The 6,304-nt window shown below is 35.9% G+C and overlaps 2 non-coding genes across 2 annotated transcripts; both read right to left on the reverse strand.

Moving 5' to 3' along the window:
* Window positions 1-4,679: 4,679 nt before the first annotated feature.
* Window positions 4,680-4,834, reverse strand: LOC113371742. Its single transcript, XR_003366678.1, has one exon. It is a non-coding gene; the product is annotated as a 5.8S ribosomal RNA (ribosomal RNA).
* A 726-nt stretch (window positions 4,835-5,560) lies between these two features.
* LOC113371712 lies at window positions 5,561-5,715 on the reverse strand. Its single transcript, XR_003366657.1, has one exon. It is a non-coding gene; the product is annotated as a 5.8S ribosomal RNA (ribosomal RNA).
* Between the last annotated feature and the right edge of the window lie 589 nt (window positions 5,716-6,304).

Genomic DNA, 6,304 nt, shown 5'->3' on the forward strand with positions numbered 1-6,304 from the left:
ACACATAATCTGTTTTTACTTGTGAAAACCATTTGACATATGAGTAGGCGATTCATTTGGCATCATGAATAATATTGTTTGGGAAGCCAGTTTAAATCAAGTGCTGTTTACCAAAAAATTTTAAATTAAAAACGTAAAGTTTCTAAGCGATTTTGAAATATTATCTCACCTTTCCGACCTTCTCTGAATTAGCACGAAATTTTCAAGACTAAGACTGGCCAAATCAGTTTAGCCGTTTTCGAGTTTTACCGAATCATTTGAACGAGAGCTCCATTTTTATATATTACTAGCTGACCCGGCAAACGTTGTTTTGCTAAGTAAGGTATATTCTAAACCATTTCTAGAGAATCAAAAATATTAATACTTTAAGCGCATAAGGATGTGTTGTTTGAATTCTGTATACAATTAGGTATTATAAAAACAATAAACCCCATTAGTTTGTTTTTATTTTGTCAATACAATCAAACTGGAAGATTTATACACTCACTATAGAAAACGTCGTATATACCAATCCGAGTCTTTTTTGGTCTTTCGACTTATTAAATACGTTTTTAGTTTTTCAGATTCTTTTTGGATTCGGGATTTTGTGTATAATTGTAAACAATACTACTCAGCTTATAAAAAATTTTCAAATTTTTGCGAGGAGAGTTAGAAAATGAATTAAGTATTTCTTCTTTGACCTGCTTTTTGAAAAGTTTCAAGTTACATTCGATGAATTAAAGTAAATTTAATAAAAAGTATATATGTAGAACAGGGCGACACAAAGGTCCAATTTGACTTTGAGCAAATATATACTATATTGTAAAAACCATAACAATTATATCACAACAAATAACACATATCAAACGAACAATTATCTGACTACGTTCAGTAAACTGACTTCTACTTCATCATTGTAGAAATGTGCTTTTTTGATGTCTTCCAAAAATTTGTTATCTAGACCTTTTTATCCTATATGCGGGGTAACTTGTAACGGGCAGGTGGCAAAATGCTAAAACTACCAACGGAAGAAAATACTTTTATTATGGATTTTCAAAGATTACCGTTTATCTCCCCCATTTCAAAGATTATCGTTTTCAAATCAAGGTTGTAGCTGGCTATACATCTTTTTTCCTCTACTTTCAAATATTGTTGTTAAACAATGCTTAACTTTACTGATTTTTGGCACATCGGTGGTGGACCTTTTTAATCCCGGACCTTCATATATTACTATCTATTCTGCGATAAATTCTGGGAAATTATAAGTGGAAAAATGTTATTCGACAAAATGTCCATTTGATCGATACCAAATTTAGGTTCTGAATTTAAATAACATAAAAAAAAATAATATAACCTAGAAAATGTTTTATAAATACCAATGAGTATATATAATTATACAAATGAGATCTTTCAAAGCACCGTGTTTGAGAAAAATATGCCAAAAAGTGCATTTTCATATTAACATAACAAAAAAGTTTATATTTTGAGTCTCTAGTAACACTTGCGGCCCGTTTACTAACGTTTTTGTATATAAATAAAACTACAAACAAAACTACTTACTACAAATTTATCATAATTAAATAATATTCGCGTAAAACATCCTATTAAACGTAATTGAACGTCATCTGTCAAAAGCGTTTGACATTTCACGAAATTGCCACTGTCAATTGTTTTATTTAAATTACGCTTCAACAAAAATTTTCAAATTAAAAATGTAAAGTTTCTACGCGGATTTGAAATAATTTCTCACCTTTTGGACTTTCTCTGGATTGGCACGAATTTTTCAAGACTAAGACTGGCCAAATCGATTCAGCCGTTTTCGAGTTTTATTCGGACATTTGAAAGAGAGCTCCATTTTTATATATAAGATATATATAAGATATTTATATATATATTAGGGTGGGCCAATTTTTTGCATAGTGAGGCACCTCGCTAATTTAACTCTCTACATCATTTGAAACAATATTTAAAAAAAAAGCATAATCCGCAAATGAATTTAAAGTCAGCGAAAAATTTAAAACATTTTTTAATTTAAAGGAAAAATTGAAAAATCTCATGAAAAATATATTATGACATATATCGAGTTATACATCATTTTATTCGTAATTTTATTCTGCATCTTTCGTACAAACAAAGTTTTTTCGTATCTTTTACAGTTATATATTACTAGCTGACCCGGCAAACGTTGTTTTGCTAAGTAAGGTATATTCTAAACCATTTCTAGAGAATCAAAAATATTAATACTTTAAGCGCATAAGGATGTGTTGTTTGAATGCTGTATACAATTAGGTATTATAAAAACAATAAACCCCATTAGTTTGTTTTTATTTTGTCAATACAATCAAACTGGAAGATTTATACACTCTCTATAGAAAACGTCGTATAATCCAATCCGAGTCTTTTTTGGTCTTTCGACTTATTAATTACGTTTCAAGTTTTTCAGATTCTTTTTGGATTCGGGATTTTGTGTATAATTGTAAACAATACTACTCAGCTTATAAAAAATTTTCAAATTTTTGCGAGGAGAGTTAGAAAATGAATTAAGTATTTCTTCTTTGACCTGCTTTTTGAAAAGTTTCAAGTTACATTCGATGAATTAAAGTAAATTTAATAAAAAGTATATATGTAGAACAGGGCGACACAAAGGTCCAATTTGACTTTGAGCAAATATATACTATATTGTAAAAACCATAACAATTATATCACAACAAATAACACATATCAAACGAACAATTATCTGACTACGTTCAGTAAACTATCTTATACTTCATCATTGTAGAAATGTGCTTTTTTGATGTCTTTCAAAAATGTGATATCTAGACCTTTTTACCGTATAGGCGGAGTAACTTGTAACGGGCAGGTGGCAAAAGGTTTAAAGCCTTAATATAATTTTAGAAGTATTTTACAAAATAATTACATTTTTAACTAATGCTAAAACTACCAAGGGAAAAAAAATACTATTATTATGGATTTTCAAAAATTACCGTTTATCTCCCCCATTTTAAAGATTATCGTTTTCAAATCAAGGTTGTAGCTGGCTATACATCTTTTTTCCTCTACTTCCAAATATTGCTGTTAAACAATGCTTAACTTTACTGATTTTTGACACATCGGTAGTGGACCTTTCTAACCCCGGACCTTCGTATATTACTATCTATTCTTCGTTAAATTCTGGGAAATTATAACTGGGAAAATGTTATTCGACAGAATGTCCCTTTGATCGATACCAAATTTAGGTTCTGAATTGAAATAACATAAATAAAAAATAATATATCCTAGAAAATGTTTTATAAATACCAATGAGTAAATAATGATACAAATGAGATATTTCAGAGCTTCGTGTTTGAGAAAAATATGCCAAAAAGTGCATTTTTATATTAACATTTCAAAAAAGTTGATATTTTGAGTTTCTAGTAACACCTTCGGCCCGTTTACTAACGTTTTTGTATGTAAATAAAACTACAAACAAAACTACTTGCTACAATTTAATCATAATGAAATAATATTCACGTAAAACAACCTATTAAACATAATCGAACATCATCTGTCAAAAACGTTTGACATTTCAAGTATTAGCCACCGTCCATTGTTTTATTTACATTACGCTTCAACAAAAATTTTCAAATTAAAAATGTATAGTTTCTACGCGATTTTGAAATATTATCTTACCTTTCCGACAACCTGCTGATTAGCACGAATTTTTCAAGACTAAGACTGGCAGGTGAGTTGTTACACACTCCTTAGCGGATTCCAACTTCCATGGCCACCGTCCTGCTGTCTTAAGCAACCAACGCCTTTCATGGTATCTCATTAGCGTCGTTTAGGCGCCTTAACTCGGCGTTTGGTTCATCCCACAGCGCCAGTTCTGCTTACCAAAAGTGGCCCACTAGGCACTCTGATCCAAATCTCTGGCTTCACTAGTCAAGCAAGCCAGAGATCTCACCCATTTAAAGTTTGAGAATAGGTTGAGGTCGTTTCGGCCCCAAGGCCTCTAATCATTTGCTTTACCGGATGAGACTAGCTCATCGAATGCCAGCTATCCTGAGGGAAACTTTGGAGGGAACCAGCTACTAGATGGTTCGATTAGTCTTTTGCCCCTATACCCAGTTCCGACGATCGATTTGCACGTCAGAATCGCTACGGTCCTCCATCAGAGTTTCCCCTGACTTCGACCTGACCGGGCATAGTTCACAATCTTTTGGGTCCTAGCGTGTGCGCTCTGAGTGCGTCTCTTCTTGCAATGAAAGTGAGACGCCCCGGGATTGCAAGCACGCATCCGTAGATGCGGTCTGTCATCCCTCAGTTTACTTAAGCAAACTTTTACGTTCATTGCGCCTTTAGGTTTTGTATTTTCCAATGACTCGCGCACATGCTAGACTCCTTGGTCCGTGTTTCAAGACGGGTCCTGAAAGTACCCAAAGCAATAGCATCGCTGACCGGTAATAGAGTCCGTCCGAGAACACGGTAGCTAACAGCTCGAGACGGCATCGATGCCGGACTAGGTCCGACGGCCAATAATTGTCCGTGCTTGCAACCTTGAGGGTCGCGAGAATATAAAATCTCTAGGACACACAACCCGCCGTAATCCGACAGAACGTCAACGAACGGAAATGTCCGATGTTGCAAAGTGGACTGGCTCACACGTTGAGTGAATTATTTAATAGCACGCATATACGCGAAACTCCTCGCGAAATGTTATACGACTCTTAGCCAGAGGTAGTCCGGGAACAGTATCCGAGGACCGCAATGTGCGTTCGAAATGTCAATGTTCATGTATCCGGCAGTTCACATGTCGACGCGCAATTAGCTGCGTTCTTCATCGACCCACGAGCCAAGTGATCCACCGTTCAGGGTGATTTTATATATATTTATACATGTTTCGATCGTGATTCCCTCGAAATCGTTTAAGATAACTCGGGCAATTCTGAAACTAGTATGATTATTATGGTTACAATTAGTACACCGTAAAGTGTAAAAATGAAGCGAATGTTCAAATTCGCACAATTTGAATAAAATGTGCAGAGTATATAGAATACTAACGCAAGCGTTTACTACAATCGACTTTAAAACACTAGACTTCCATCTAGCGCCCAAAGAATTGATTGAGCTATGCGTTTAAAGTATAATATTCAACAAGAACGCCGTTTTCACAACGAACTTCGTCATTCGCTCATGCATCTGGCGATACCGAGTAGATATACATGGCAGTGCTGTGTTACATGGTTTTGTATTTTCCAATGACTCGCGCACATGCTAGACTCCTTGGTCCGTGTTTCAAGACGGGTCCTGAAAGTACCCAAAGCAATAGCATCGCTGACCGGTAATAGAGTCCGTCCGAGAACACGGTAGCTAACAGCTCGAGACGGCATCGATGCCGGCCTAGGTCCGACGGCCAATAATTGTCCGTGCTTGCAACCTTGAGGGTCGCGAGAATATAAAATCTCTAGGACACACAACCCGCCGTAATCCGACAGAACGTCAACGAACGGAAATGTCCGATGTTGCAAAGTGGACTGGCTCACACGTTGAGTGAATTATTTAATAGCACGCATATACGCGAAACTCCTCGCGAAATGTTATACGACTCTTAGCCAGAGGTAGTCCGGGAACAGTATCCGAGGACCGCAATGTGCGTTCGAAATGTCAATGTTCATGTATCCGGCAGTTCACATGTCGACGCGCAATTAGCTGCGTTCTTCATCGACCCACGAGCCAAGTGATTCACCGTTCAGGGTGATTTTATATATATTTATACATGTTTCGATCGTGATTCCCTCGAAATCGTTTAAGATAACTCGGGCAATTCTGAAACTAGTATGATTATTATGGTTACAATTAGTACACCGTAAAGTGTAAAAATGAAGCGAATGTTCAAATTCGCACAATTTGAATAAAATGTGCAGAGTATATAGAATACTAACGCAAGCGTTTACTACAATCGACTTTAAAACACTAGACTTCCATCTAGCGCCCAAAGAATTGATTGAGCTATGCGTTTAAAGTATAATATTCAACAAGAACGCCGTTTTCACAACGAACTTCGTCATTCGCTCATGCGTCTGGCGATACCGAGCAGATATACATGGCAGTGCTCTCACACAATGCATACGAGCGCTAAACGGTTGTAAACCGCGTCACGCTGCTTTGAACACTGCGCAATATTTTGCGACTAGCTCCGGTCAAACGTTAATGAAACGAATGATCATTGCCAGAGGCTTTTGCCCACAGTATATTATACTATAGGAGCGCACTTGATTACAGCAATAATTTGTCAAGTAATCACAAGATTTCATATTTGCGGTCCGCAGACCCAAATAATTTCAAC

The sequence above is a fragment of the Ctenocephalides felis genome, unplaced genomic scaffold, assembly GCF_003426905.1.
Source record: "Ctenocephalides felis isolate EL2017-DRISC unplaced genomic scaffold, ASM342690v1 CF-g0.4_SCAFFOLD_01492, whole genome shotgun sequence".
NCBI classification, from domain to species: Eukaryota; Metazoa; Arthropoda; class Insecta; order Siphonaptera; family Pulicidae; genus Ctenocephalides; species Ctenocephalides felis.